The sequence below is a fragment of the Protopterus annectens genome, chromosome 16.part0 (assembly GCF_019279795.1).
Source record: "Protopterus annectens isolate FY-2018-M chromosome 16.part0, PAN1.0, whole genome shotgun sequence".
In the NCBI taxonomy this organism is placed as follows: Eukaryota; Metazoa; Chordata; order Ceratodontiformes; family Protopteridae; genus Protopterus; species Protopterus annectens.
The window spans coordinates 243,408,873-243,421,068 of record NC_056750.1 but is presented as its reverse complement, the minus strand read 5'-3'; positions in this window follow the sequence as shown (position 1 = coordinate 243,421,068).

Below are 12,196 nucleotides of genomic sequence, written 5' to 3'. Positions count from 1 at the left end.
GAATGGAGAGCAAACATAACAAAAAAAAACCCTCCCAACAAGCGCCACAACAAGAGAAAACACATTCTTCCAGCCTTCCCACCTCTCACTCAGCAGATGTATAAACAAACTATTCTCTGCCAAAATATCCCAAATCACAGTTTTATCCACCCCTTCCCCTAGATCCAGGCTAAAACACCAAATGTCTTTTCCTAATACACAAGCATCAGTAAACCTTGATCACAAGCCGCAACCCACAGCTTTCCGGGGATGAAAATGGTGACATACAACAGCTGCCAGACACAGATGCATCCACACACACCATATCAGGCTTAATCAAACAGCACTCAAGGCTATGATACCTGCCATAATTGATATTAACTCTGTTTAGACAGAATAATAATGACATTTGTACTAGCTGCCAGACATGGCTGCATCCACGCACACCATATCAGGATTGATTAAACAGCACTTGTAGCTGTGATACCTGCCATAATTGATATTAACTATATTTAGAATAATGATGACATTTATACTAAGAGCTTGCTACTAGTATTCAACCAGGATATACATGACATTTCTAAATCATACTTTAACTGAAGAAGGCATTAGTCTCCATGACAGCATTTTTTCTCAAAACACTCTACTGTTATTGCTATTATATATATGATGTTAATTTGTTACATTTGAGTCTGAACTCTGATGACTCCCACCTTTTTGAATTTGTTAATCAATTACTTAAATTATTATAAGTAAAAACAATGAAAAATGAACAAGATAAGTATTCATTGAGTTCAAGTAGGGGAATAGTAACTTCTATGTTTATATTATATGTTGCTTTGTTTGGCTTATATATAATGTAAATAGTAATCCATCTTGACCTACCTTTGTTTATGAAGAATTACTGGACTCTGAACATTCTGAATAAATCATTACTGTTTTTCAGTTGTTTAAGAACCCCTCCTTTTTTAAATAAAAACAGATGACAAGTGATGTACCATATCAGTTGATACTTTGAGAGATGTAGTTGTAAGATTTATTTTTTGGGACAGCTATCTTGGAATCAATTTTTTGTTTCTTCTTTCTAGCATCAGTCCAAGGATTTGTTTCTTTTATTCTTTTAAGAGTAGGGGCCATCCATTTAATTTTTTTCTGGGATAGACACTATGTTGTTGTTTTTGATGAATATAGTAGCTTCTTCTAAGTCATTAAAGGTTCTCATCTCATTGGCAAAAATTATTTTTATCTTGGCTGGAAAGGCCTTTTGTGCTTTAATGATGTTTTGTTTCAACAGTTTTATTATTGGGCAGACTTTTTTCCTTTGTTCTAGTATTCTGGAAGAATAATCATTTTCAAACCTTATCAGGCTTTGATTGTATTTTAAGGGTGATTTTCTCCAAGCAGATGGTAATATTAGTTTTTTGCCCAGAAATGAAAGAAATTGTATAACTATGGATCTAGATGGAGTATTTGTTGAGTTAGAAGCAGGCTTCCTTAGTGCTCTATGCACCCTTTCAATTCCAAATGAAAGTCCCTCTTTCAAGTCTAAAATTCAGGAATCCAGGTTGTTAAGAATGAAATAATGTCTTCTCCTTCAGTGTTTTAGGCGGACCAAAGATCCTTATATTGTTTCTCCTTTTCCTGTTTTCTAAGTCATCTATTTTTTTAAGCAGCCATGTACTCTGTTTAAGCAGAAATTCTTTTTTGGAATTCTTCCTCTTTGAGTCTCCCTTCAATGTCATTTAGAGAAATCTCTATATTTGTTATTTTCTATGGTGTTGCTGTAATAGTTCCTTAAGAGTATCAGACTGTTTTTGAGAATTTAATTTGAGGTTTTCTAAGTCATTTTTAAAGCCATCCATCTTCAAAGATAGTTTCTGTAAGGTAGATGTCATCAATTGCAGTTCTTTTTTCAAAGCAGCATCTGGATGAGAATTCATTGAGTTGTTCATATTCAGTGACTCAATATATCTCCAAGTTACTTGACAGGAAATTTTTTGTATATTTCCACCAAAATTTATATTTATGTAGTTTAGTAGTTTATCTATAGATTTATGACATTTTAAGCTTGAAAATAATAACATTTTCCTATATTATTATTATACTAGTTTATGGAGCTCTCAAAATTCACTGCTCTCAGTTGACCATCTAGGCTCTGCCCCCTCTCCCTCCAAACTTATTCCAGTAGAGTTTTGACAAGGGAAGATAATAAATAAGACAAAGTGCAAAAAAAAAAAAAAAAAAAAAAAAGAGTCCCAACCCATTCTATTTAGCCCCACCCATGCATTTGCTTCGTGCAGCCCCTCCCCCTTGCTTTGAAGTCACCAGCTGCCACTGGTCTGCAGTTATATTTTAGCAGGTGTTAGAAAGTCAGAGATGAGGAAACTAAATCCCTGCTTCTCCAGACAGGTTCCACACAACTTCTGGGTAGGTATTGTCATGTGCTAATGCAATGCTCAGAAATGTAGTAGTTGTGGTCTTAGAGACAGAATGAGCCATGTGAAAAACTTATCTCTAAACCAATCAGGAACAAATTTCAACAGAATCAGGGAGAAAGCCAGAAAAAATCAGGGACACTTTTAAAATATTAGTGCTATTAACGTGAGACATTCACATAATCAGAGCATATGAATTAATGTATATTTTGTGAAGTAAAACTGGACAATACAAAAAAGTATTTGAAAACATCTTGTACAATCAAGTTTGGAACCTCACAAGTTTCAATTTAACCTCTTTTACTTCTACACTTAGTAAAATCAACTGGTCTTCCCTAAAAGCCTTACTACTAGATGAAACATTTAAAAAATTAAATTTTCAGTTCTCAGCAGTCAGACTTCACTAAAACATGTCAGATCTAATTCAACCTCTTAGCTTACTAGAAACACCAAAGAGATTAGCAAGAAACAGACAAAGCATGGAAACATGTACAGCACACCTACCAATACTATTATTATTTACACCCTTTGAATTGTTCCTCTTCCTCTGTATGTCTGCAACCTTCCTGCTTACCCTACCTTTAGACCGTACCACCGCCTACTCTCTAGCCTCCTCCTCCTCCTCCACTTTCAACTCATTATTTCCCTATCTGTACCTATCCTCTTGCCCCAGAACCCTTCCTATCCAATCTATCATTTATACATATTTCATCCTACCAACTATTTTATAATGTATATATATCCCAAATACTCTGAAGTATTTGATGTCTAAACTCCTTTTTAGGGTATTATTTTTCAACAGCATTATTAATAGAAAAAGTATATGGATACTATATATGATTGCATGTAATCTAACTGTATATCAACTGTCTAATGTAATATTTTACTGTATACATGGAGCTTTTCTCCCTGGGCCTCCGCTGAAAAAGGACACGTGTCCAGTCAGACTTTCCCGGTTAACAAATGTAAAATAAAATAAATAAATAAATACATTTTCTTTTCTACCAGTTCTGACTAAAACAATACAAAAACTGCTATCACAAACTAAAGCCTAGAACATTAGCATCCATAAATTCATAGGTGTTTACCAGGCTAACGACCACAAGAGCCTTTTTAAACCTAGCCATGTAAGTTCTGATACCCTTTATAAGTGTATGCAAGAACTTGGGAGGCAAAGCTTTTACAAGCAAGGGCCTTGGAGATGAGCCATTTATAGGCTGCCTGTGTCCATTAGAGACATAACTGGCAAACCAGGGATGACTTTTCTATTACCCATCCAATTGTCCAAGTTACACTTGAATTGGGTTAGGGAGGAACTCTGATTCACATGGATGGGGTAGACTCTGGGATACATGCTTGCTTCTCCAGCAGGTCCTATTTATATCACAGGCAAGGTTTAAGTCTTTAGAATGGGTAATTCCGTTTTTTTTTTTGTGGAAATGCAGGAGGTCCATCAAAGTGAGGCCTGACAATGCCTTGTAAGCCAAGCATTGATTTCCCTTCAATAGCCTGCAGGAGACAGAATATAGGGATAGAGCCTTGAGGTGCATAGGACATGTTACTTAAGCCCTGTATTCTTTTAGTGAGGAACCTCTGCGGAAGTTCCAGTTGTTGGATATGCCTGCTAAGGTACATACCAATGTGGGCATTGTACTCAGTGATAGGTCTGATGATTGCAAAATACAGTGGAAGAATGACTTAATTGGACCTAGATGCAATACCTTTGTTTATAAATTGCACAACATAAAATGATTTCCTCACTAAAGTAGACACATGATAGTCAAAGGCTAGATTACTATCTATGTGTGTTCCCAAGTCCCTATCTACTGGGCCAACTTTTAGGGGTGTGTTGTCAATATGATAGCTATCAGGGGTGGATAATTTACTGAATGACACCATTATGCATTTTTTTGGTATTTAGTTTTAGTCCATGCCTCTGATACCAATTGTTTGTTTGTGTCAGCTTTTCCTGGTGAATATTTGTGTCAGTGGATGATTCAATGATTGCTCCTAATTTGCAATCATCTGCAAATTTAGTCAGCCAGAAGCCATTGACATTGGTCTTGGCATCAGAGAAGTAAATGCCAAAAAGGAGTGGTCCTGGGACTAATCCCTGAGGGGCTCCACTTGTGATTGGCCTCTTTGTAGAGGTGGACTCCCCAAGTCTAACTTACTGGGTTCTATCTGTGAGCCAGCTGGCTAGCCACTGGGTGACATAAGGGTTTGTACTTAATCTCTTAAGTTTGTCAAAAATGCCCGAGTGAGAGATTGTGTCAAATGCGTTGGTCAGGTCAAGGTAGGCAGTGTAAACTGTTTTACTCTCATCCGTTACTTTGGTGACCTTCTCAAAGAAGTCCAACTGGTTAAGTAGGGATGACCTGCCCTCGCTGAAAGCTAATTGGTTTGGGTCCAGTGTCTGGAGGTTTCCTATGTCAATACTGATCATTTCCATGATAATTCTTTCCATGGCTTTGCATATGAGACAAGTGAGACTTGTGGGTCTGTAGTTTCCAGGGTCTATAGATGGCCCACCTTTGTCCAGGGGAATGACTGTTGCTGTTCTCCTTTTATGAGGCACCAAGCCTGTTTGGAAGTTACAGTTAAACAGCAATTCCAGAGGGTCTGTTAGGTCATGGTTTATGGTATTTAGAAGGCATCTTGGGATATTGTCTGGGCCCATTGATGCAGTGCTCTTGGCCTTAGAGAGAGCATTAATGACCTGTTCCCTAGTGATAGCAGAGAGAGTTATATTTGATGGTATTTCTTGGGGGAAGGTTGAGAGGGAAAGAGGGGGAAAGTTGGACCTGAGTATGTTGGCCAGTAGGTTTGCTAAATCGTCTGGCTCATTATAGGCTGCTCCATTTAGAATGAACTATACATACAGTTGTGTATTGCCTTTGAGGTTGCGGATATCCAACCAACTTCCTGCTGAATCCAAGACTCCAAGGAAACAAGAATTAGAAAAGATGGTCCAACATAAACATTGGCCAGTTTCGGCAAATGCGTTCCTCATTAGACATAATACCATATCAGATTTAGTGAATTTAATAAAAAGACGTCATTTAATCCCAGGCATAAATAAAACACCTAGTGTAATAATGCAGAGTCTCTTCCATTTAGAAAGAAAAATCAAGTTAACATATTATGTCTAATATAGACACATTTCATCCTTTATTTACAACACTTTACAGTCATGAATTTGATTTTGTATGTGATTGTTTAATCTATGCAATGTCTGTTTCTTTTAATTTAGTGATGCCATATTACTGATGATAAATTTACAACAGTTGGTGTTTTTTGCAATTATACTGAAAAAGGCATTTGCTGAAACAGGTATATGTTTTTGTCACCATCTTTTCTAATCTTTGTTTCTAATAAACTTGTTTTGCTCATTCTGTTGAACATTGGTGTTATATTTTTTGAGAAGCTAGGATGTTTGACAGCTTGGCATTTTCCTGTCTTCCTGCATCTATTCGGGGAATGATTCTGCATGAGAGTTTGCTTGTGAATTATTTTCAGTTCTTAAAATCTACAACAGATGTCATTGCCTATACCATATTGGTACAAATCAATGGGTCCATATTAGAATTATATGTACCAAAACTATGGAAAAAAACATATATTGTCCTTCTACATAAAGGAGTAAAATCAGTGGAGTTGTCCAACTATTGACCAATAGCCATACTCTTTTTATTGTCAAAAATCCTAGAAAGATGCATGTATTCTCAACTGATAAAGTATTTCCTAGATAAAAACAGACTCTTTCCCACCCAACATGGTTTTCACCATTTGCACAGCACCACTGCAGCTCTTTTCTCCTTTCACAATATGCTAAATCAGCTTACAGAAGCAGGTAAACTAGTCTTTTCCACATTCCTGGACTATCAAAGGAATTTAATGCTGTCCAACATGACCTAAGACAAATCATAAATCCAAAATACTTTAAAGCAAACCACAGGACCCACATCTTGCATTCCAAACTAAGCGCCTGGCACTTTTACTGGGTAAATTTTGTTACATTTCTATCCATCTGTCCTCTATCTGTAGTGCCCTTTTCACCTTCTTTCTCAAGCTAAGCTTCTGGGGTTGTTGTTGTCTTTTGGCTTTCCCTGGTTAGGAGTCACCACAGCGGAACTCCGGTATGCTAATGATTGGCAGTAGATTTTGACGAACACTGAGGTGCCAGCTCAACGTTCAACCTTCAACGAAGACATGCCCATTTACACGTCTTTCAAATGCCCACCCAACCACGGGGAGGACATGCAGACTCCACACGGAAGGCACTCCCCACACTTCAGCCGAGAATCGGATGGAAGAACCTCTTGCTCTGAAGCAACAACGCTACCGCTGCATTAAGCTAAGCTTCTGGGGTACCGTTAGAAAAAACAAATAACATAGCCATACCTAGAAAGCCGTACCAAACAATAATAATGCCCTTCACATTCAATTGCACTAATCTGTTCATCTAATGGAAGTTCTTAAGAGTATCACTGTTACACTAAAATTGAAAAGTAACTCTTTGGAACATAATGATTTCCAGGAATCTATCTCCTCTTCTTTTCTTTTTTTTTTTTTTTACATACTATTTTTTTTGTATCTTGAATGAAATAGTCAACATTTGCTGTTTTTCCTTGTATTGTATTGTATGACATATTGTAAGATTTGTTAGCTGTGGAGCTTTTCTCTCTGGTCTTCCTCTGGAAAAGGACCTGTCACGGGTAAACAAATTCTAATAACTAAAGTTTGGAGGACATCCTCGGAATCATTCACGGCTTCTGTCATCAAATCATGCTTACTTTTGTCCTTTGCATTTGGTTTGTCACACAAGCATAACTTCCTTTTGTTCAGTTTTACTGACTTTCTGTAATTTAGGTATTTCTGCAAAACTATTCAGCTTACCACAATTTCTGCATTCCTATGTGCATAACATTTGACTTTATGAACTGCTCCACACCAAGTATGTGTAGTTTTGTGTCTTGTACTAAGACACAATCATCATCCTGACTGGGCATCTTGAATTAACTGTTTTCCAGTTTTGCAATTTCCAGATATTTACTACTGTAAGTATTTTCCAATATATCACTTTATCTGATCCTAGTAATTTCTGTAACTCTGCACACATCTAATAGCCTTATCTAAAGTCAAATGTTTGCAAGCAGCTCTTCTCTTGAAATGTCAGCCACAGTACTATACAGATATGTCCCTCTTCAACAATTCTTGTAAATCAAAATGTTGCAAGGCAGTGCTCATTTCTTGTAAGGCACATACTGGATGATACTCAAGTCATCTTGCATGAGATAAAGTATTACATTTTCTTTTGCTTACAGTAAGCCTCAGATTTTCAAACTTCTTCTTCTTTCGGCTTTTCTCGGTTAGGGGTCACCGCAGCAGATCACTGTCTGCTCATGATTGGCAGTGGAGTTTTACAGTGTGGAGTTGCCAGCCTGGTGCCCAACCTTCCACAGAAGGCACACACATGCACACACTCACACCTAGGGCCACTTTAGTGTGTCCAATCCACCTACAGCATGTCTTTGGGATGTGGGAGGAAACCGGAGCACCTGGAGGAAACCCACGCGACCACAGGGAGGACATGCAGACTCCACACAGAAGGCACCCCAGCCAAGGATCGAACTGGAGAACCTCTTGCTGTGAGGCGGCAACGCTAACCGCTGCACCACCATGGCCGCCCCTCAGATTTTCAAACTTTTATTTTTAAATCATCTCTTTCTTCATGATTATCAAACAGAAACCATGACATGCACTGCCAGTGCTTGTCCATTATTTATTATATTTGATTTAAGTTGGTATACCTGGGAACAGCACTAATTAACAAGTGACCATACTCTGAGAATACTGCTGCCTGTATGGGATTTTTTATCAAAACCCTGTACAATCATGTTAGTGGCTGCATAGAGATAGTACCCATACCTCTTCAACTTCTTAGAGGAAGAAATCTGGACAAAGACATATGTAAAAGTGGGACAAAGGCCCAGAAATAGGGACCATTTTCAAATATTGTTCCTAGAAACTTAGAAAGTTGATAGAATAACAGGTTTTGCATTAACATTAATTTTTTTGTAAATATTTTTATTCATTTCCAAAAACAAGAAAACATGAATGCAGGTTATTTATGACAGTGAAGTATTTACAAATTATTTAAAAAGGTTGGCTAAAACCTCTAAACAGATATCAAACATTAAAACCAAAATAAAGTATTTACAAGGGTGTCTATTGTTGGCATATAACTGACTTTCTATACAATTGTTTCCTGATTATAATCTGCTACAGTCATTACTCTCCAAAATTTCAGTTACTTTTTGCCATGCTATATATAATGACGTAGTTCTTTCAGTTCTTCCTTTAATAGTGTTCATTTCCAATTGCGATACTGCTGACACCATATTCCTGTTTGATGTAGTGTTCTTCCTTGCAATGGCTAGGAGAGTCCACAAGATTACATATTTTGTTCTTGGTACACAGTCAGGTATAGGTGCATTAAACAAAATAATAGATTTGGAAATCTGGAATTTGTCATTGAATACCATTTGCAGAAAATAATTTATTTTATCCCAATATGGTTTAATCAAATGGCATTCGTAGAACATATGTTGCCAGTCTGCTTTTATTGATAAATCACATCTCCAGCAGCCAATATTTTTCTTAAACATAAGTTCCATTTTATGAGGGGTTATGTAAGATCTATGTATGAATTGCGATGTAAAGAGTCCCCAATGTAATGAAAGTGATGTTTGCTTTGGAGAGAGAAGAATTGATTTTTTGTCTCAGTCATTTGGCACATGTCCATTAATTGATCCATAATAATTCCATAGTTTGTCATTATTATAGGTTTTTATTTTTTTGTTTGTTTTATAAATAGATGATAAGAATCCCTTTCCAGTAATCCGTTGATTCATTAGTAATATTATATGTTCTATAAGATTAGAAACATTCTGTCTTATTGATGGTTGCATTGTTTCTTGTTTGCTTAATATATACTGTCTTAATTCTTGTACATGTAGCCATGAACTATTTTCCATATTTAATTTCCTTTTAATTTGGTCTATTGTCAGAAGTTTTCCAGAGTTTACCAATTGATGCCAATATATTAATCCCTTTTCTTTAAGCATGTTGACTACTTCTATATCAAATGTTACTATATTACCTTGTGTGTATGCTACTGGATATAATAAAAATGACCATGCTTTAATATCAGGATTGCTATTAATAAGATTTTGGAAAATTTTTAATGTATAAGTAATGTATTTGGAACTTATATTTTATGCTTATGTATCATCATATATTCCTTCACCAGCCATAGAAAATTGTTTGGTATGAAATTGGTATACTTATTTGCTACTACAAATCCTGATTTTAACCAGATTCTCTCATGAATAGCTTCCATTTTTATGTATATTTTGTATTTAGCCATAATGATATTATTTTAATAACAGATGAATGCAAATATACTTCTATGTCTGGTAAACCTATGCCACCCATATCCCAATCATCTAGATGATATTTCATAGCTATCCATGTTTTTTTTTGGATACCATAGGAATCTTACCATTAAATAATTTAATTGTTTTACGTGCAATTTAGATGGTGGCAAAGAACAAGCTTATATAACATAAAGAATTTTTGGAAATATGATCATTTTAATTATATAGAGCCTTTCTTCCATTGAAAAGAAGAACTTATTCCATCTTTGTATTAGATTTTTAATATTATTTAAGATCTCTTTATAATTTGTTTCAGTTGTAGTATCTAGATTGTTAGTTATTATAATTCCCAAGTATTTAATTGTATTATCGGTGGGAATATATTTATGGTATTTTTTATTTAGATTTTTTTATTAGTATTTATAAGCAATACATTTGTTTTGTTCTCATTAAATTTAAGACTCGAAAAGTTTTGAAAGTTTTGAATTGAGTCCCATAATGCTTTTAAAGAGCTATTATTATTCTTTAAGGTAATTAAAATATCATCAGCAAAAAGTTGAATTTTAAGCTCTAGGCTGTTGTCTAATTGTATTCCTTCAATATTTTTATCCATACGTATATTATTTGCTAAGGGTTCAAAAAAAAATTCTCATCAATCTAAATAAACAACTCATGAGGCTATTCAAGTCTACCAAAGCCAATTTTGTGGTAAAAAATAACCTCCAGGCCAAGGGCAATCACAAGGCATTCTTTATCTATGTCTGCAACCTCAAAGGCAGTACACAACAATTTACTGAACTAATTGCAAATGGAGCCACATATACTGAGCTGGAAGATATAGCCAATCTACTGGCTGACAAATTTAACTCCAGTTTTAGCCCCCTCTCCTGCCCACATCCCTCTCAGGAAATATCATCAACCATAAGTACCTCAATCATCACTAGGGAACAGGTCCTCAATGCACTTTCCAAGACCAAGAACATCACAAGCAACTTTGGATGCCTCCTTAATAGCATGAAATATGACCTGTTAGGACCAACAGAATCACTATTTAACTGTAGCCACCAGACAGGCTTCTTGCCAAGCAAATGGAGGACTGCAACTGTGATCCCTCTACACAAGGGTGGGCTGTCTAACGACCCAGGTAATTACGGACCCATTTGCAAACCCATGGAAAGAATTATAATGGAAATGATAAATAACAACATAGAAAACCTTCAGATACTAATTCAACCCATTTTGGTTTCATCAAGGGCAAATCATGCTTAATCAACCTGGTCACCAAAGCAATGGACGAGAACAAAATGATGCATTCTGCCTACCTTGAATGGCCAAAACATTCAACACACTACCCCACTAGGGCATTGTAGGAAAACCCACAAAATTAAGTATAAAACCCTATATTACCCAATGGATAGCCAGCTGTCTCAAAGGTAGGACTCAGGAAGATAGAATGGGGGAGTCTTCCCCTACAAAAACATCAGTCATTAGAGGAGTTCATCTAGACTCACTGCTGGAGTGACTCTTTTTTGGTATCTACTTCTCTGAAGTCAAGGCCAACACCAAGTTTGCAGAAGATTGAGAAGAATCCCTCAAAGACACAGATACCCTTTAAAAAGGCCTGGCACAGGCCAATAACTGTTGTCAAAACCACAGTCTAAAATTCAGTGCCAAGAATTGCATAATAGTATCCTTTGGAAAGATGGTTACCCCTGGAAACTACCACATTGATAATACATCCCTAAAAGTAGAGCCAGTGGTCAAGGATGTGGGAACACATGCAGACATTAACCTGGCCTTTGATTATCATGTGTCTACAATAGTAAGGAAATATTTCTATGTTATGCGACTTATAAGCAAGGATATGACATCTACGTCCAAGGATGTCATTATTCCATTGTACTTGGCCCTCATTAGATCAGTCATTGAGTACAATGTCTATTCGGCATATACCTGACCAGGCATTTGCAACAACAGGAGCATCCACAGAAGTTCCTCATGAATAGTATACAGGGCATAAACAACATATCCTGAGATGGCCACCTCAAAGCCCTTTCTTTGTACTTGTTCAACAACAGACTGCTGAGAGGTGATCTACACCTGGACTAAAAGCGTCCTCTGATCCAGCTCTGATGGACCTGTTGCACATCACAAAACAAATAACATCAGAATTACCCAGTCTAGGCCTCTAAACCTCATCTGCAATATAAATAGGACATGTTGGAGAAATGTGTCTCAGAGACTATCCACTCTCTGGAATAGGCTTCCAATCCATGTGAGGTAGAGTTCTTTCCTAACCCAGTTCAAGCATAACTTGCACCAGTGGATGAGGAATTGGAA